The sequence below is a fragment of the Protobothrops mucrosquamatus genome, unplaced genomic scaffold (genome assembly GCF_001527695.2).
Source record: "Protobothrops mucrosquamatus isolate PMUCROS unplaced genomic scaffold, P.Mucros_1.0 scaffold279, whole genome shotgun sequence".
Lineage (NCBI taxonomy): Eukaryota > Metazoa > Chordata > Lepidosauria > Squamata > Viperidae > Protobothrops > Protobothrops mucrosquamatus.
In genome coordinates this window covers 382,203-404,049 of record NW_015386623.1, presented here as the reverse complement: position 1 = coordinate 404,049, position 21,847 = coordinate 382,203, and the positions used below count along the sequence as shown (strand labels likewise).

At 35.5% G+C, this 21,847-nt stretch overlaps 1 protein-coding gene across 1 annotated transcript in view; it reads right to left on the bottom strand.

Annotated features, from left to right (window-relative positions):
* The window catches only part of BAZ2B (bromodomain adjacent to zinc finger domain 2B), a 128,548-nt gene extending 111,595 nt beyond the window's left edge, over nucleotides 1-16,953 (bottom strand). Inside the window, exon 1 of the mRNA XM_029283922.1 lies at nucleotides 16,619-16,953. The gene's annotated coding sequence lies outside the window, so the exon portion shown is untranslated. The remainder of the gene's footprint in view (nucleotides 1-16,618) is intronic.
* Nucleotides 16,954-21,847: the final 4,894 nt, after the last annotated feature.

The window sequence follows — 21,847 nt, the reverse complement described above, 5'->3', positions numbered from 1 at the left end:
GCCTTGGGCATCCATTTATATTTATTTTCTTGCTATGGGTTATTTATACTATTCCTTTTTTTTTTTGCTTTGCTTTGAATCCTTGTTTGTCAACTGGAGTTACAATATTGTGAGATAAGTAACTATATAAACTGGATATCAAACAAACAAACAAACACACCCCATAGTACGGAAGGTTTCCATGGGGGAAGGCTTCTTATATGAGCTCCAGAATTTGGAAGACTGAGGATTATTATAAATGGAAGGCAAATACATCTGGACAATCGCTTAAGATTCTTTGAACAAAGCGAAGGAATTGCACATCTGGAAGCACACTGGCAACTTCAGTGCAGACATTGAACTAAATACTGTAATAACAATATCAACATGTTGATATGATGCACTGATCCGGTAAAAATCTCAACTCAGTTCACTGATCCCACATTTGGTTTCACCTGAGAAGTGAAATGTACTAATTTTATCCTGTGCTGCATTATTATCAAGGCAGGCAAGGATCAGGCAACTACCACCTTCGTACTACTTTGACAACCAGGCTATTTTCCAAGTGTAAGACTTCATCTCCCATCATTCCTAGAACACATTTAGAAGGCACCAGATTAGGAAAAGCTTTTCTAGATTAGCAAGTGTTTAACATCATCTAATCCAAAATAGAGGTTTAGGCATCTTAATTAATTTTGCAGAGTGAGCTTAATGCCTGTTCCCTCAGATGAACGCCCCATCACATCTTGTGGACTTGATTCCCAAATAAACAACAGGATCACAGCTTTATGCAAAATAGAAGCTAAACCCTGTTAATTGAAATCAGCAGCAGTTTCTTCTGTTCTAAAACTGTGGTGCCCCTTCTTAAATTGTAGCTATCTTCAACAGCCCAGGATACAATTATATGACTGACACAATGTGGGTGGAATCACACTGAGTAATGCTTACCGCCTTGAGTGCATTAAACTAAAGCAAGGGCAGTATCCATTCTTTTCATCGCGGCCCTTTCAGGACAATCTCCTGAAAGGCCACAAGCACAATGAAACAGAAGGAGGGGAGTTGAACATAAAAAAAACATACTCGGCTCAATCTGGACCATTATTACTATTTGAGAAAAAAAAGTATGATAGGAATGTTCTTTTTTCCGAAGAAGTTGCACAAGGAAAAAAAAACTTTTCAACCTTCACCAATACTGATCTGGAATATTGTTAAAATTAGACAGAACTTTGTAAAGTACAGGAAATACAAGAAACAGAGGTCGGTGATAAAATAATATCTAGGCAATTGAAAAATTCAAATGCTGAACTGGATACTATAAATCACCCTAAACAAACATTTGATATAAGAAAAAGAAGAAGAAGAGAGAAGATTGTAACTGATAATGGCATCAAATAAATCCTAAAATATCTGTGCCATGTTTGCACCATCATTTAGTCCAGGGGTAACCTTGGCTCTTTTATGACTCGTGGACTTCAACTCCCAGAATTCCTGAGCCAGCTGTGCTGACTCAGGAATTCTGGGAGTTGAAGTCCACGAGTCATAAAAGAGCCAAGGTTGACTACCCCTGATTTAGTCCATACAAGAAATATAGTACTGTATAGTTTGCTCTAGTGGTGAAGGCACCAGGTTAGGAAGCAGGAGCCATGAGTTCAAATCCTACTTTAGTAATGAAAGCCAGGTGGGTAATATTGGGCAAATCATTCTCTCTCAGCCCAACACACCTCACAATGTTGTTGTTGTTGTTGTGGGGAAAATAGGAAGAGGAAGGAGGAGTGTTAGGTATGTTTGTTGTCTTCATTGCTTATAAAATTAATAAAGGTGGGATATAAATAAAATAAAAAAAATAAAAAAAAATAATGCATAGTCATGCATTCAGTACTACACTGAAACAAATAACAATGTGTGCTTTGCAAAATAAAATAGCAAAAATATTTCAAAGCACATTCTGTAGTTTTGGAAACTCCACTATTCACTTCTTTCAGTTTGGAAAATGTTATTTCCTGAAAAAAAATCATTTTTTGCATAAGCTAATATAAAACTAAGCTCACTATGATTATATGGCATTCTGGATTTGTTTTTAATAAAACCTGATATCATGTTCTTATTACTAAGGTATAAAATAAATAAACAAACAAAAATGGTATTATTTCTTTAGAATGATTGAAAGCATTTTAACTGCAGTTATTTTATGTATCAGAGGTTTGTTTTTAAAAAAATGCAAAACATAAAATTTCCAGCATGTAGGGAAAAATCTTATTTTTAATTTTAATTTCAAAACACATGCATAAATAAAAATTTAAATTGAATTGACATAATTACCAGTAATTTATTAGGTGGCAGTTTGGGACATTATTCATGTATACTGTAGCTATTATGGATCATTTTCACATGGTAGCTTTTTTTTTGTATATCTTTTCCCATATCCCCATTCTCTTTTACCATTAATAAGGTTTTTGGACTGCATAACACCATTTATCTCTCACGTAAATACATTCAGAATTCCTTAATTCTACTGTCACAGAGTGATTTATTTCAATGGAAGCATCTACTTAATTCCGTAAAATTAATCATTTATTTATTTTACTCCATTTTAAATGCTAAAACCCAAATTTCTGGCATTCAGTCTGTTGAAGAAGCAAATTACAAAAATAAATATGCACGTCTAGATTAAAGATAATTATTCTTTTTCTCAACCGCTTGTTTAAAAAACCCTCACTAAACAGTTAATGTTTTGCTCTTATATGTTGCCCTATTATTATATAGCAGCTACTGTAAGTTATAAGATATTAAAGCAAAGATTTATTCTTCCATTAAAACTTATATTTCAGCTAAAGAAACTATTTAAAAATAAATAGTTCACTGTACACTAGAGGCTAAATACTCTGAAAGTTCAAGGGAAGATGGAGTTGAATAGCACGGCTTAAGAACTATTCAGCATGCCTTATGATCTACTTTATTTAAATTTATTATAGCTCCCATTCCAATAGACTGAGGCACTTTCAGAATTAAAAATAAATAAAAAACAAGTTTAAAACCTACCAAGTTACATGCAAATCTCCCCAAGCCTCATTACTATTTACTTAATAAAAGTGTTGATCCCCAATATTTATTTTATCATGATACTGAAGATGGTATACACAATGTTCTCCAATGGTATTTCCCAAGGTTTGTTCAGTTTTGCTGAAGTGGCTGAATTATGTGTCCTGCAATGCCCCGTCAAGGGCTCCCCTGGTTTTACTATTTCCTTACCATTTGAAATTCACAAGAGCTTGCTCAAGACTTAGTGCACTAAACTACGTGGTTAGTGCACAGTATCAGTTTATTCATTTAGAAGCACAGCTGTTTGATCTAAATTTTTCTTTACATGCTGAAGGCTTATAACCTCCAGATCTATGACATCTGTAGTTAATTTTATGCAGTGCAATGTAATACAGGTAGTCCTCAACTCACGACCACAACTGAGCCCAAAATTTGTGTTGTTAAGTGAGAAATTTGTTTTGCCCCATTTTATGACTTTTTTGCCACATTTGTTAAGTGAATCACTGCAGTTCTTAAATTAGTAACACGGTTGTTAAGTGAATCTGGTTTCCCCATTAATTTTGCTTGTCAGAAGGTCGCAAAAGGGGATCACATGACTCCGGGACACTGCAACCTTCATAAATGGGAGTCAGTTGTCAAGCATCTGAATGTAAATCACGTGACCATGGGGATGTTTTAATGGTCATAAATGTGAAAAATGGTTACAAGTCACTTTTTTTCAATGCCGTTGTAATTTTGAACAGTCACTAAAAGAACTGTTCTAAGTCGAGATTACCTGCATGTGTAAGCAGAGTTGGGTTTTACCAATTCTTCCTTCTTTAGAGAGAGGTTCTGGTGCTAAAAATTATTGGTAATCTTATACTCTGCCTCTTTCAAATTTTATGTCTTAAAATGGTCGAACACTGTCCTACCAATTTATTGGGGAGGGGCAAAAAATAGATTATGGTGCTTCATTGGTGTTAATTTTCCACTCCTGTCTTGGTGGGAAATACTTCATCTTGTATAGAAAACCTGTTGTTAGTTCCATCTATTCTCTGAAGATACCTACTGCAAAGAAATCAACTTGGAGGCTGGTAATATCATCACAAGCAGAAGGCAATATGAATGAAGGGCTGCAGTAGGTAAAGAGGATTCTGTAGGAGCTTAGCACCAACTGATGTAAGTGCTACCATTAGATGAAATACTAATGTTGGATTATGATCATTACGTTGGATTAAACGAAACCAAGTCCACTCATGAAAACACCTTGATAACTTGAGTGAAGCCCCCTATTGTTTTATTTTTAACTGGCTTGGTCATTACCATCATGGGAAATTCAAAAGCTGGTTGTGTGTATTGCATGGGAAGATCTTCGTATAAAAAGGTAGGAACCAGTTAGGAATTTTTTTCAATTTGACTTCAGTATTTTTTTTTAAATTATCTATAGAGACAAGTTACACCAAATGATGAAGATTTTAAAAATTACCCCCGGTCTCAACAACTTAGTAGAAGGAAAAATTATTATGAGTGGAAGCTTGGGTGAACCAGAATTAATAAATTGCTTACAGGTTTGGAGTACCTGGGCTCTGGCATTATAATTGCTTTTTTTAATGCATGGTATGGCATAGAGAATATTAGAATACTCAGTAAAATGTGACTTAACCTTCAGCTACAGTTCATGGAAGTGCACTGAAGCATTATGACAGCTTCAAATCCAATTGAACAATTGTCATCATTTATCTGCTACTTTGTTCAAAGTGGCTCTCAATTTTAATATAGAAACACATATTTTACACTTACATAAAGGTTCTCTAAATGAGATGGACGTCAACTCCACTGTCTGAAGTTCAACATATCTCAAGGGGAAGGAAGGCTGCATCAGCCATTTTAAGGCAACAACGTTTAATACCCATACAAATACTAGTAACTATTTAACAGTGTCTGGCAGTTATTTGTGTGTAATCATTTCTACATACGGAACATATCTATCTCCTCATAGTTTTAAACCCAATTAAATGGATGGGAATTTGTGACAGCAGACTAAAGAGTTCAGGTACAACAACAAAGCAGAGCTATTATGAAATTGAATTTAAAATGGTCATTATCACTCACTAGTTTGCCTGTATATTATCAAAAAACATCCCCAAGTTGAAACCTCCCAAATGCACTCAGAGTACAGGAATACAGCATATTCATTGACCATCTGGTTGGGAATTATAGTCCTAACATATCTGAAAGGCGCCAGATTGATGAATAGACTTTTTTTTTAAAGGATCAAATGAGTAGAAATAGCTGACTGAAAACAAGAAAAGCTCCATCTTCAAACTGTTTTTTTTAACTCCAGTTAATCTAATATTTATATTAGAGTTAGCACAGAAGTATTGAATTTTAATAAACAGTATGTCTAAGAAATGCAAAGCTTTTTCAGAGAGATACATCAATGCTCTTCAGCAATATTCCCTAATGTCAATTCCTTATTTGCATTACAACATAGGTAGAAAAATCATTCTTCCTGTGATTTAAAACTTCTGAAAGCTTCTAGACTTGTCATCAAGTCACTCCACAAAATTAATCTTTCCCAACTAATTCCACCAGGAAACTGCATCAAAATGTGATTAGTTTCATGCCTTTCTGTCACATCTGTATAACAATGTTTTTCAGTTCGGACCCATTGCCCAATTAAAGAAATCTCAGCCAATCAAGAGAAAGCCATACACGGTTAATTTGTTGGTAAGCTAATTGATATTCCTTAGGAACCAGCTTAAATATTGTTTTGCTGGCAGTACTGAAAATCCCTAACGGAGCAATATTTGCCCTAACCTAAAAGTCCTGCAATCCAATCCCATAAGCTTTGATGGTGCAAATTTTCTGTCAACAAATGAAAAACTGCTCCCACCCCTCACTTGTCCATTTGCAGGATCAGAATATCTTTCATCTGCCATTTGGTGCAAGTAATATTTCTCTGTTAATCTGTTCACCAAATAATCAATTCTAAATGCATACATACATAGTTCAGATTTAGCCAAGAACATTCCATCTTTCTCCCAAAGGTCTACATAGAAACTATCCATCTTGTTTCCATATCTCTATTCCTCAAAAGCACTTTGAAGTTAGCTGAGAGTTATTTCTATAGTCACCAGGAAGCTAACCCAGCAGCTGAACTGGGAATAAGTCTGTTCATCTCTTGAACCCAATCAGTGTTATAAAAGCTCCAAGATTCAGAACTGGCTTCATAGTAGCCAATCCTGCTAATGAAAAAAGAATATGAGATCCCATATGAGATAGTCTTGCCACAACCACATAACCAGATCCATATAAACTTCTGAAAGAATACTGCCTTTTATAGAAGGTGTCCTATTCCTTCGGTAGAAGATAAACTAAAGTACAGTAAAGATTTGTATGTATCTTCTTCTGCTGAAGCTCCTGAAGTGACCTTAATAAGCAACTATTTTAAGGACTGAGCTTATCACAAAACTACTCTGAAAAAGCTTGCTTACATATGAAATGTAATTTGAGAAGCCGCTCAGTACTTAATGATTCAAGCACAAAATTTGATATCTTGAAGGTTAGACGTGAATTGTTTACTTTGACAGTCATTCCATTTTAACAGCTGTTACCTATGAGGAACAATTCTATCATTTTTCTGAGTCCAGATGTTTTCTATGGAAATCCCCGAGGTTACTTCCAGGATTGGAAAGCTCTTGTTTCACCTTAAAGATTACAATTGCTACATAATTCTAGACTTCAGACATTTCATTACGACAGTGCCTAATGCAGAAGAATCTGTTCATAGCACAGATGTAGGTATAATGACTTAAAATTGTCCTTTGGTGCTTGCCATTCAACAAAGGAGGCCTCCACCTGCAGCAATTGGATCCCAAGGTCACAAACCAAAGAACAATTGAATGGGCAGCACCAAAGGACAATATGAGTATTCATATTATTTTGTGTTTAGAAGGCACCTTACAGATTTAACATGCTTTGCGGCCTAACAGCTTAGAGACCACGAAAAGGCAGATGGAGAATCAAGAAGAGGAAGAAAACAGCATGCTTGGGCAACCCAAGGGGAAATCAAGACAGGATAGTTCTGATAACAGGTCAGGAACTAAAAGAAACGTGACCAGAACTGTGCACTAATTAACTTGGGACGTGGGAAAGTACAACCACAGAGATATGATATTCCCAGTACTAGGCAGTAGTATGGGTAAAATTGGACTGGGTTCAATTAAGTGCTTCTTTTCCTTGCTTTTTTTGTTTTGCTTTTTTTTTTTTTTTTGAAAAAGTGAACACAAAAGACTTTTCCAAAAGTATATAAGTTTAAAGAGTTGATTGCAATAGGATTCTGAAAAGCACTACTGAAAGAAGATTTCTGAGTAAAGGCATACTTCATACACAAAAACGTATATTATGAACAGTCAGCACATGAAGAGCCCTCTGTTATACAGGCTAGAGATCTTAAATAAATAACAATGTTTTGGGCAAACAAACATTTTAATCCAAAGAGCAGGTCATTAGCATATTAAATAGGCTTATTCTGGCTGCAGTGTCACTTAGAAGGTAGATCAGGGGTTCTGAGGACCATTCTCAAACTGGCTGCTTGAGACAACATTAGGGACAAACATGATGGTTCCAACAGTTTTTAGGCTGCAGGTAAAACATAGCAATATTGATCAGATTTGTAAAATTATACTTAAAACTTTTTCCACTATCTTAATGTACCTCTCATACAGTGGTGGGATTCAAATATGTGAACAACCGGTTCTCTGTGTGGATGCTGCTTCTGGAAGTCCGTTCTGGGCCTGGGCAACAAAAAATTAGCTACCGGTTCTGCCGAAGTGGTGCGAACCGCCTGAATCCCACCACTGCTCTCATATACAAATTGTATAGTTGGATTTTCTGGTCACAAAGTCCCTCTTTTAGATGTTGGTTTCTCCTCTGCTCTGCATTCCACTTTCTAACTGGCTAGGATAGTGCTCTGTCAAGGGATTGTATGTTCAAAATCAATTTCTTTCTAGATGGATCATGATTTTAAAATTGGAACTCTGGTATCTTCAATTAAGAAAGAACACTGTAAGTGAAAATAAGGGTTAGAGAAACTCTACTAAAAAAAGGCTGAAGCTGGGGAAGACCAATGACTTGGCATGTTTACTTGATTGTAGTCCAACCACTAAACCTACTGAGTTTTACTTAAGTTCTACAACTGATCTGTGTAGCAAAATACCCTGTATTTCTAGAATTTGGGGAAACAAAACCAAGAAAGCATGTGGCATTTAATTACACCCATTTCAAATAGGCAAAGTGGAACTACAGGTTGATGAACCACTGAAGAAACACCTTTAGAGTCTGTTTCTGTCTCTCTTATACTGCAAAATTACTTCTGTATTGGAGCCAGAGTGACTTTCACCTAATACTCCCTTTAATAAACATCTGACTAGATGGCAAACATAAAATCTTTAGGTTCATCCACAGCAACACATTCTAGATCAGTTCTAGCACCTAACAGCTTCCTGATACCTACTTTTAAATTACCAAAAAGACAAAAAAAGCCCTGAAAGAAATTGCTCAGATAACAAAACATATTCTCCTATTCCTTGAGTTGGGCCTAGTCCACTGGAAATAGATGGAGAGTTTGAGTTTTTTAAATCAAACAGAGATGCTTAAAACTCAGCACCCTAAAAGGCCTAACTATTATTTGACTAGTAGTTTTTAAAGTTTTACGAGAACCAAAAGTATAGACAATTTTACAGAACATGTTTAATTTTGTGGCATCAGGGTCCATTCTTCTAAACCATTGCCATTTCAAATTAAAACCAACAAATAAGTAAACAAACTCACAATGATGGGTTCAGACTCAAAATCACTTACTCTGAAGTACTCACAGTAATTTTATGAAGATTTCCAGAGTTAGCAGACAGATGACTGTGGTCTGTTATCTGTTTAACTGTAATATAAATTGTGAAATTTCTCCCCTTAAATGATGTGCTAACATCTTTTTCCTTTTTCTACAAGTTTAGTTTCCTGCAATTCAAGCAGAGAATTGCAATACTAAAATGCAGCTTTAAAATTGCTGCAGTTAAACTAATCCCAACACTATTCTTTATTTTTGTTGTCCTCTGTTTTTTTCAAATGTGAAATACTGATGCTGTGACATAAAAAGCATCACTCTGCTTTCTCCTTAGATTCTAATTCAGGATTCTCATTGTTCAGTTGTCAAATTACTCCCATGTTGTTAAATCATAGTGGTTATTCAGGCCAGACCTGGCTAAGATCCAAATTTAAAAACAATCCTATAATTAACATGCTTAAGGAAATAAAATTCAGAAAGAAAGCAGTGTGTGTGTGTGTGTGTGTGTAGTTCTCGTTTTATGACCACAACTGAGCCCAAAATTTCTGTTGCTAAGCGACAGTTGTTAAGTGAGTTTTGCCCCATTTTACGACCATATTTGCCACAGTTCTTAAGCGAATCACTGTAGTTGTTAAGTTAGTCAGCTGTTAAGTGAATCTGGCTTCCCCATTGACTCTGCTTGTCGGAAGGTCGCAAAAGATGATCACATGACCCAGGACTCTGCAACCATCATAAATACAAGCCAGTTGTCAAGCGCCCAAATTTTGATCACATCACCATAAAATATGCTGAAATGGTCAAAGTGTGAGAAACAGTCGTAAGCCATTTTTTTTAATGGTTACGAGTTGAGGACTACCTGTATATATTTGCTCTAAAGAATCTGAAGTCTGCTGTAGTCAAATATTAATATTTGCATGCCATTAACTTTGTATGGACTACCAGTTATTAACGCTAAATCAATATCAAACCAGAAATCTCATTATGCAAAGAAATTCAATGTTGGGACAGACACACTCAATTAAATTGAACATCTACAATGGTTATATCATGGAGTTAGTGCATATGGACTGGAATAAAGGGATAAATGCCTATTGGTTGGGCCCTTCCTCTGCACCTATTGATGCAACTTGGAAATTATGATATGTGCAAACAAATAGTACACCTCAAAGGCCTTGCTTTGGGAGTTGACCAGCTTGGGCAGGGTTCAATAGGCATGATGTAAATGCATTTAGATATGACAGTACAGACTGTTTAATACTTTTTTTATATAGAATAGTCATTTGAATTTATATGTTAAATAATATACAGTAGTACCTTGGTAATTGTTAATTGGTTCTGGGAGGTGTGATGAGTACCAAAAATAATGAGTACCAAACCATTTTTTCCATAAGAAATGATGTAGTGGGTCACAAGGCTCACTATATCAGTACAGGGACAAAGTTTTTGTGTCCAAATGCATTGACTACCAAATTCAATGAGTTTCAAAGCAGTTGGGTACCAAGGTACCACTGTAATCATATATATGGGCTATAACGAGAATGATGAATATGGAATGGTTTTGTCAATCTATGAAATTTCACTGATTTAAAGTATTCTGAATGACTAATATTTGGCTTTAATAAAAATATTGTTTCTGTCTTTTTCAGAACAAAACTATGGCCAGATACTCTATTCATTGAGACAAACTCCTGCCCATCGACACCATTAAAATGCAGAAGAGAAAGTTATTCTTATGCCTGAAACTGAACAACCGTATAGGGCAAATATATAGTACAAAATTTCATAACATCTAAAATCAGCTATGTGAATAATAATGTGACTTCTCTCTTCCAATTCTATTATTCTATGACATATTAGACAAGTAAATCAGCAATAGTTGTTTCACTGGTTATGAGATGACCTTTAATATACTGAAGTTTACATTCTTATAACTTGTCTTGGATATACTGGGTAGTCCTTGGGCTATGACAACTCTTTCAATAACTGTTCAAAATTACAATGGTACTGAATGAAGGGGACTTGCGACCAGTCTGCAAACTTTCAGCAACTGCAGTGCCCTTGCACGCATACAATCATGATCCAGACGCTTGAGTGCCCAGCTTCCAATTACCATACTGCAGCAAGCTGCAGTCACTGCAACAAGCCATTTGCCACCTTCCCTGCCAGATTCCCACAAGCAAAGTAAATGGGGAAGCCAGCAGGGAAGGTTGCAAGTTGCTCCCATGAATCACTCCCACTGCTTTTTCTCCCAAAGAGTCCCACTATGCAGTGCAAGATCCCAGGGATCCCGGTGTTGTTCTTGCCAGTCATCCTGCATTCCCAGCCCCTGCCCATGCTTCCCAGCACCTGCCCATGTTTCCCAGCACCTGCCCACTGCTCCTGCTGGCCTACCCACAGTCCCCAGAACCAACCTGTGGCATCCCTTCATTCTCTTCCCACCTGGAACTCACGCTCTTCTTACACAACAACCTATGGGGTCCTGGGATTACGACAACAACAGGAACTCCTGGGATTGTCATCACTATGTAATGTGATCACATGATGTCATGCTTTATGACTATATTGCTTAGTGATGGATCAATCTCAGGTCCAATTGCTAGGATAACCCAATGATTACCTATAAATGTTTTTTCTTCTCTTCTAGTAATTGAATTAAAATGTGCTATTGAAACCCATCAATCAGTGTTTTAATAAATAATATTATTACTTCATATATCAAGATGCTTCAGGGAACTCATCAAGGTCATTTAATATCTCCACTTGTATTTAATTTATTCTTTAGAAACTTTGGCTTCTTTATTAGCAGAGTATATTTTGAATATCAGAGGAGCTAAAGTTGAATACAAATTCTTACATGCTGATATTTTATGTATTTGTGTATTACTGATAACTATTGATGTTCTTTCCCAGAATTTTGGTTATAGTACAATTTGGTAATTATCAGGTAAATAAATTAATTTGAATAAGCCTAATATACTTCCTATAAAATCAAATGTGATTATGAAAAATTGTAAAAAAAAATACAGTTTTAAGTATTATTTGAATTATTTAAAAAAACTGGAATAATTATTCAAAGAATGATATTTTCATTTGTAGGGATAAATATTTCAAATTGTTTACATTAGACTCATACTTACTTTAACAGGTTAAACATAACTGCAAGTTTATTGGAGGGATAACACTGTTAAACTGACATACCTTCTTAGACAGATTCCTATATTAATATATGCTAATATTTTAAACAGATTGATAAGATTTGTTTCTATGAGATGAAGGTTACCCTAGTTTTGCTTATCTAAATTAGATAATTCTAAAGTTGATGATTTCAACTTTCCTAGTTCTCAGATTTATCACTGACCATTTTGATCTCTACTTCATATAGAATTGGAATTTTTATCAAAGACCTCAGTGAATAAAACTAGACAGTGATCATTTGACCCCTTTGACTTCTTCTCAGGAGCAGAGATTTGAATCTAGTCAGATGTTTTTTTCAGAATTAAAAGCTGCAATATATTTTTGCATAAAGTTGAGAAAGAAACTTAAATTTTATGCCAATTTCCTTGAGAATTTTGGGATAATCCTAGTGTGGAAAATGTAGGAAGCTTTATTTCCGAGTTTCCGGGCAAGAAAGGTATTGCTACTGTTAATCAAACTTTGAAATAAATGTGTACTGTCTTGCAGCAAGACTTTGGGTTATCTAAAATTGCTGAGCAGTAATATATTCAATTAAAACATCTTTAACAAGGTCAGGAACTCCTAAATTATTGTCAATCGATAGTTTCAGATGCTTCTGTATGGATAATTTCTTTTTTACACCACTGAAGAATATCACTCAGAGTCACTGGTAATAAAAAAAATGAAACAAAGCATTAAAATGCCACATTTTAACAAATTAATGGACTTTAAATGGGTTTTAAAAATGTTTAATGTACACATTATGATCCTGTGATTAATTTAATACAAGAGTTGTGCTGATTGGGCACTGTAGAAGATGTTCAAGAAGAGCTGGCTGTCAACTTTACCAACTTTATTAACTTTACTAAGTTAGAAGTGCAATATGGCAGTAGAAACACTGATACATGAGTTCTGGATTTGTATTTGGTTGTCCTGTTTTAATTTAATATTTATAGACTCCATTTTTTCATATATAGTTGAGCATGACAAAGATGTAATATCATATGCAATTATATATAATAGCCTTGGAATGTATTGCTTTATAAAGAACTCAGGATTTCTCATGCATGAATGTACCTCAAAAGATGTTTTGTTTGGATGGAAATAATCTTGTCTCCCCATGTTTAAAATCCTGAAAGGAACATACTGTACATGCTTGCTCTTCAGCTATAAATTGGTTTGCTATTGTTGTTTTAGAAAGACTGACAAATATTGTTCTGTGTGATAGGGTTTAAAAATTGCTGTTTAAAAATGAGTTATTTTCTGACATATTTTATTGTACATTTTGTTTTTGCTTTTTTTTAATCTTGTTAATTTTCATGCAGCTATCTTCAACTACTTTCTTAACTTGGAGAAAAAGTTATTCAAGGAGTGGATAAATTTATACATTTATACCTCCTGTTTTAACGTAAACTGCCTGAAATTCCGGGCATTTTAAAATTAAGAGAAAGAGAAAAGGATACAAATCAGTCTTTCATTCAAATATTAGCCTGAGAAAGACAGGTAACCATAAATTGTCTATAAATCAAAGTAAGCTAGCAGATGAATACATTTTTGCGCACAGAGGAGCTATACAGCTAAATATCTTGCAAGCTAATAATGTTTTTGCTTAGTTAAAAACTTGCTTTTATAAGATTCCAGTTGTTCCTATTCCTGAACCAATAAAAAGCATCAGAACCAAAATGAAAACTTGCTCAAGCATCTCTTCTAGCCTTTGCTAGAAGTCCATCTCATTCCATGAAGATATCTGTTCTGAACTACATATTTTAAATAGTTCTTAATATAACCCAGTAAACACAGACACTATTCATCCACTTCACTGAAGGATCTTACTGAAGAAAATTGTTGTGCTCGAGACATTTACTGCACTCTAAATTGTTATATAATAATAATAATGATAAAGTTGGAAGGGACCTCGGAGGTCATCTAGTCCAACCTCCTGCTGAGGGAGGAAACCCTATACCATTTTGGACAAATGGTTGTCCAGTTTCTTCTTAAAAACTTCCAGTGTTGGCACATTCACTGCTTCTGGAGGCAGGTTGTTCCACTGGTTAATTGTTCTAATTGTCAGGAAATTTCTCCTTAGTTCTAGGTTGCTTCTCTCTTTGGTTAGTTTCCACCCGTTGCTTCTTGTCCTGCCTTCAGGCGCTTTGGAGAATAGCCTGACTCCCTCTTCTTTGTGGCGGCCCCCAACCTTTTGGGCACCAGGGACCAGTTCCATGGAGAAAGGATTTTCTGCGGACCAGAGGGAGCATGTTTTCATGTGCTGCCTGCATCCTGTGGACGCGGTTTCGCTTGTTTGTGCGGCCCAGTTTCTGGCATGCCACAGATCGGTACCGGTCCATGGACTGGGGGTTGGGACCCCTGATTTAAAGCATTTAATAATTTGAAATATCCATAGGAAGAACATAGTCTTTGGTCTTGGATCACTAATAGAGATTCTTGTAAAATGTTGTAAGAAAATGCTGAAGTTAATTTTATAGTAAAGTTCATTGCAGATATGAAGTTAACAAGCAAGAAAATTCTCCATTGAAAATAAAAGAGATATTCATAATGTTTTTGACTTCTGGAGTTTCAAAGCTTACACAATGTTAACTGTTCATCCACGGATGATCCAGAATGAAACATAGTATGTGGAAAGTACAAGAAGAAGGAGGGTGCCAATTAAATTATATTCCTTGCTTCTCTGCTGAGTCTCTATTAAATCAAAGGTTTTTATAATCACTGAAGGAATACTTCCATCAATGGAAAGGAATGCCTTTATTTACCAATAGTGATGGTCATTTCTCAATACTTTCAGCTTGATACTTAAAAGTTATGTTTTAGCATGTATGTGGAAAAAAATGTTCCAAAACCCCATTCCATGTTCACAATTTTGTGCACAATAATATATTGTGGAGTGCCATAATATATTGTGCTGTGATCCTAGATCTATGGATCCTAACAGGAGAGCTGATTCGAAAATGGGTTTGTCTGAGTAAGAAATTCAGTGTTATCTAAGGTTATGAGGAATTAAAGCCACTATCACAACCTTATGCCTTCCATTTATTTGGATTCTATTTTTTATATTCAACCAGCCACCATGTCCAACATATCTGAAGCACAGGGCACCTGGCTAGGAAGGCAAAACCAAAATACAGTTAATAGATAACCATCATATAAAACAATTACATAAATTGGGCAATGAGACATTCTCAAAAGATTGTGGAGTCTGATCACTTCATTCACTGTAACTAATTACACTTTCATCAATGATAAAAAGTTAACATTTTTGCCGACATATCTACAAAGCCTCCTTGTCACCAAATATAGATAGTTCATATTCAACAACTGCCTTGTTCATCACTGCAATTACAACAGTGATGAAAAAATAACTTTACAACTAGTCCTTGCATTTCTGACCTTTGCAGGTCTATAAAGCAAAGGACAACTGAAGTAAGATCATAAGTGCAATTGCGGTTTCACTTAGCGACTGTTTTGCTTGAGTTGCTAGTTGCAATCATGATCACTAAATGAGGACCACCTGTATTGATTTTATACAGACACAGAATTTCACATTCTGATCTGATTATAGGCCAGATATTATGAACTTGGCATTTTTGAAGTTAATCTTTCAATCATGGTCAATCAAAAATTAAAATAAGTCTTTCCAATATTGATTTACTGTGATACCTTCACTTTCAAAATGGTTTACCAGCTGATTTGACAATGTAAGGGAAGTTGCTACCTAAGCCTCATGTTTACTCAGAAGTTTGTTGCAGAGTTTAAATGGGATTTATTATTAAATATCAATCTATGTATAGTAATGCACTTTTCATCAAGCAATTTTTAGAAAGCTCTTGGCTTTATTTTGGGGAGCATATTATTTTATCAATAGTAGATGGAATATCATGATGTAATCAATTTCATTTTGCTTTTGAAGTTTGTATTTACTCATGTTTGATCTTCAAATATCTAACATTAAACTCTCAGACTTCCCAAAATTAATGCTTGTACTATATGAAGCTGTTAATAAATACTTAAATAATGGATTCAATCACTACAAACTGCATGACAAACTGGTGATAAAAATAAAGCCTATATCCTGTTCATCATAGTTCCTAAATCATTATTTGTTTTTAAAACAAGTTAAGTCAGAATTATACTAGATATATAGAAATCATTCAGACGATATAACTACTGTAAGTACCTAAATAGTTCTTTTCAGCTCATATAATATGGCAAATACCTTCTATCCACTTTGCTTAATGACATGCTACAGTTCCTTTTCACCAGAATATATAATAATTCAAATACTTATATAATTAATGCACACAATATAACACTGTTGTATAATTTTGAAACATTAAAGCTCATAGGTAAAAAATCAGGCGTGCCTGTAGAAAAATATTTTACAGCTTTAATACTCAAGAGCTTAAACAATTTCTTTACTTTAAAAGGCAGAAGAAAGCAAAACAGAGAAAAATGAAAGCAAGCATTTAACCCACTATCCATAAACATGTTAAACTGAAAAATCCTTAATTATTTTTCTTCTGAAAAGAAAAAAAGCATTAAGCACGTCTCCTTTTTCAAGCAAATAGAGATGTAATATGAACAGCTTACTGTGAATAGTGGTTTAATCAGGAAGTAGCCATTACCCCCTCGATACAGAACAGTGACAGCACTCCAAAACAAGCCGTGATATTTTCTTTTCTTAGTTGAGAGGAATGAAAGAACACCTACTATTGTATCCTAGCTCTTCTGACCTCTGGGTCAGCAGATCTCTATTATCAAATGCTACCAAGGCAGCATAATCCAAAGCAAGCATTTACAGCACTCTATTTGTGGAAACACCTAAAATCTCTCTTAACACAACCTCTCTCTCCCTATGTTACTCACAAAACATGGCTGTCTTATTCAGAGATTAGCAATTATTGTAATGAGATACTGCCGGAGAGGGTCAAATAGTACTTCCTGCAGTTTACACATCTTGATTTCCTGGTAAACAAACTGAAAGGCAGCTGGAGCACTTAGATTACCAGTAAACATCCATGTTCATGTGACCAAAACCAACCCAGGTAAGGTATGTGACTTGCAAAATATAAGGTAGGAATTGTTTTACTGAACTGTGGCAACACCCTATCTAAAGCAGTTTTAACAAAAGGAGCGTTCTCTATGCAAAAGCCAATTTCGCCCCCCCTCAGAGAAACAGATGAAAGGCTTAGTCCGCATTATCTTATCCCCTTTGCTATAACAAGGAACTAAGATTACCTGGATTTTAAATAAAAGCTAAAATTTCACTGGCAGCTAGAATTAAAGGAAAATAGAGCAGCCCAACTTCTCAAAGAACAAGGAAGCTGCACTGGGCTTAAGCTAATATAATACAAATCAATATTACTTTCCTGAAAACATACTTGAATGAATACAAACATGATATAATTCCCTGTCAAAAAATATACACCTGCACTTTTTCTGCAAAAAAAATCTCTTCCCTTAACACCAGCAGTGAATATACACCTGCCAAAGAATAAAAATTAATATAAAAACCTAAGAACAACCCTGCTAAGTGAGGCCAATGCCTTTCTTAATACAGTTTCCAATTAGGTTTCTCGGTGACTGACCAAACACTTCCAAGATGGTCACAAGCAGGGGATGGGACAAGTTGCCCTGAATCTGGAAGTCTCAAGACCAATGTCCTCCATAAGTTGATTCAATCCCCTTCTAAAGACATTCCAATCAGTGGTCACCATCATGTATTGCGATAATGACTTCACAGGTGAATTATGCACTAAGTGAAGAAATGCTCCTTTTGCCTGTTCAAAATTTTCTAATCAGCTTCATTGCAAAGCCCTTGGACTTAAGACTTTTGAAAGAGAAGGAAACCTCCCTGTTGACTTTCTCCAAATGCATTCATTCATTCATTCATTCATTCATTCATTCATTCATTCGATTTATGTGCGGCCCATCTCATCTAAAGATGACTTTGGGTGGCTTACAAACATTCATGTACTTTGATCCCATCCCCCCATAACCTTTATTTTAAGAGAAGGTCTCTAATTGTTTTAGCTTTTTCTTATAAGGAGAGTGTTCAAGCCCCCTTCAATTTGCTAGCACTGATAATGTTACCTAGTTCAGTTAATGAAATGTCTGCAAGAAAACAACCAAGCTCAGAGAGCACCAGGGACCCCTCATTTCAACTCTGAGCTACAAATATTCTTCTCTATTGGTACCCCTTCAATTTCTCTGATAATTTTAAAAGCCATTAAAATAAAAAAGTGAATAGTTTCCAAAAAACAGTCTTTCCCATGAGAGCAATACAGTCCCTTTCTCCAGATAAATTGACCCAACTGTAATATACCACAGGCAGAAAATCAGGAAGCTCTTACAAGAGGCACTTGCCTAAACATAATATTTGGTACTGCAATCACTTACAAGACTATGGAAAATCAAAAGGCCAGTTTAGTCAAAATGTCTATAGACCACTGCACCAACCAAATGAGTTTATTACAGCCAGAAGGTCAGATCCAGTACTCAGCAGCAGAACTGTATCTGTCTGTCTGTCTGTCTGTCTATCTATCTATCTGTCTGTCTGTCTGTCTGTCTGTCTGTCTATCTGTCTATCTATCTATCTATCTATCTATCTATCTATCTATCTATCTATCTATCATCTATCTATCTATCATCTGTCTAAAAGCATCAGCATAATGTTCTAAAAATATGTATAATAAAATAAAATGGTGTTATAAACAGCGAAGAATAAATAAGTGTCCAAACTTGGCTAATTGTGACATATTGTACAGATGGTAGCACAAATCTGGGCAACTTCAGAGGATATTTTTGAGTTTTTGTCTGAAAGAAGAATAGTAAGCAGAAATCCCATTCCCTGCCTGGAAATTCTTCAAGATTGGGAAAAAAAGGAAAGTCAGTCTAGAGTTCTTATATACAGAGCAGCATAGTAAAATATGACTTAGAGCCATATTTCTCAACTTCAGCAGTTTTAAGATATGTGTATTTCAACTCCCAGAAGTTCTCCAGCCAGCACACTCACTACAGACATAAATGACCAAGTTCAAGTCTTACATCAGATACATTATGTGATGACTTAGCTCTTAACAGAAGGCCCTAATGCTAAGAAAGAAAAGTGAACAACCACCAGCAAAACTGATAGATTCAGTTACAGTGATGATGAGTGTAACTTTGGAAGACCTGATGGACCAGGTTTGGGATAGAATATCTATCTGTAATCACTAATGGTCAGCACTGATGTGGTATCACTCCATCCATCCATCCATTTGATCATTGGATTACAAATGATGACCTAAATATCAACATTAAGTGCCAGACTTTCTCTAGGGGTAAAACTGTTTCTTCCAACAGGACAACAATTCCACTAAAAATTCTGTTTGGCTTACTTCTGGAAGGGTTAAACGTACTTTTTTGTACTTGTAAAATCGGGAAGAATGCTTAATTCTACTGTATTAAGAAAACATTGTATGGTTATAATTAAATATAGGTAGGGTGTTTTTTTTGTCTTTTTGTACCATGCCCGAATCACATAGTTTAAACTGGACAGCCATAAAAAGGCATAAAGGCAGATTTGTTGTGATAATTATGCTATGAAGCTCTTAGAATAGGACTGTACAGATGTATACCTCAGTCAGTCCACAGTACTCCTAACTCCTGTGCAATTTCAAATCAAAACAATAGTTTGTGTTTCTGTGTGTAGTCTGTATTTGTACTTATTAGACTTACACAGACTGAACATTTTCAAAATTTTGTGAGGCAGTTTTTCAAAATATGCTGTAAAATAGCATACAAAAACCACCATGAATTTTCTTTGTTTTTTTAACTTGCAGAATGAGGCATATAATAACAAAAACAGACAGAAAAGACTAAAGAGGAGCTATATGTAAAAGATGAAATAGGATAAAAACAGATCCACAAAACAAACCCCTATAAATACCAACAGGATAATCCAGGCTGCAGAATATTTAATAAAATAGAGATTGAAATGGATATGTAGAAAAGTATAATTTTATATAAATGGAAAGTATAGCATTTGTGTAAAAAAGATGTTGAGACTCTAGAAAGAGTGCAGAGAAGAGCAACAAAGGCCACACTTGGAATACTGCATCCAGTTTTGGTCACCACGATGTAAAAAAGATGTTGAGACTCTAAAAAGAGTACAGAGAAGAGCAACAAAGATGATTAGGGGACTGGAGGCTAAAACATATAAGGAACGGTTGCTGGAATTGGGTATGTCTAGTTTAACGAACAGAAGGACTAGGGGTGACATGATAGCAGCGTTCCAATATCTCAGGGGTTGCCACAAAGAAGAGGGAGTCAAGCTATTCTCCAAAGCACCTGAAAGCAGGACAAGAAGCAACGGATGGAAACTAATCAAAGAGAGAAGCAACCTAGAATTAAGGAGAAATTTTCTGACAGTTAGAACAATTAATCAATGGAACGACCTGCCTCCAGAAGCTGTGAATGCTCCAACACCAGAGGTGGGATTTAGCCAGTTCACACCAGTTTGGCAGAACCGGTAGCTAATTTTTTGTTGCCCAGGCCAGAATGGACTTCCGGAAGCGGCATCCACACAGAGAACCGGTTGTTCACATATTTGAATCCCAACACTGTCCAACACTGGAAGTTTTTAAGAAGAGACTGGACAACCATTTGTCTGAAATGGTATAGGGTTTCCTGTCTGAGCAGAGGGTTGGACTACATGACCTCCACGATCCCTTCCAACTTTGTTGTTGTTGTTGTTGTTGTACCCAACATACACCAAACTGATTGTTTGAGGGGAAAGGGACATTATTAGAAATTTTATTTGAATTTAAACAAACATACATATTACTTTTAGAAATGCAAACCCTTACAAATCTTTTGAATCAATTTTTGAAAATGTGGCTTGCAAAATTAGAGGAACTGAAGGAATAAGAAATGGAACAACCAGCAGGAGGGAGGCAGAAGGGAGGTGTTTCCTAAAGGGCAGGGAATGGGCAAATGTGAAACAATGGTTCACTTACTTTCAGTTAAGATAACTTGAAATACAAGTTTCTTTTAAGGTTGTCCTCTGTCTATATTGAAAAGCATGAATGTACATTTGCACCCCACCCACTATACATCATCCAGGATTCATAAATATTGTTGATAAACCTGGAGATTCTGTAGTAGTACAGAATATAATTTTGCTAGGAATAAGGTCACAACTTCTAACTTTGATTCAACTTCATAAAGTAATAATCTACAAGACTGAACCATCTCAACCAACTCAAAAGATCATTCCATAAACTAAGTAGGCATCCATAATGAATCATATATGCATTAGATGCTATCAAGTCCTTGCAAGCCCAACAAATGATAGTTATATTGACATTTGGTGCTTTTGTACAAAAGCTGAGGAATGTAGGTCTGGATAGATGATGATACATCCATAGTAAGTGTCATAGAGGATTATTAGTGATGGGCAAGGCCAACGCAGTGCTCACAGTGGATTGGTTCAGACACGAGCCAAGTTTATTTTTTAATTGAAATAACTAAGATTGTTTTCTGAGCTAACTACACTCCCTTGTCCATTCTCATTTTCTTGTCAATCCTGTTATCCTTCAAGCACTTTTTATTTTTTAAAGACTTAGAAGCTGGATATAGCAGTAAGAAAAATGACACAAAGCAGCCATCAAGAAGTTATTCTCTACGTTTTCTTGGAATTGGAGGAAGTTGCTCTTCTACTCCTTTCAAATATCCTATGTCAAAGTCTTCTATAATATGCAGAAGCCTCTGCAGCAATCACTTATTTTCTGAGGGGAAGAAAAGGGAATCTACATTCCAATTTACTAATAGTGCTAA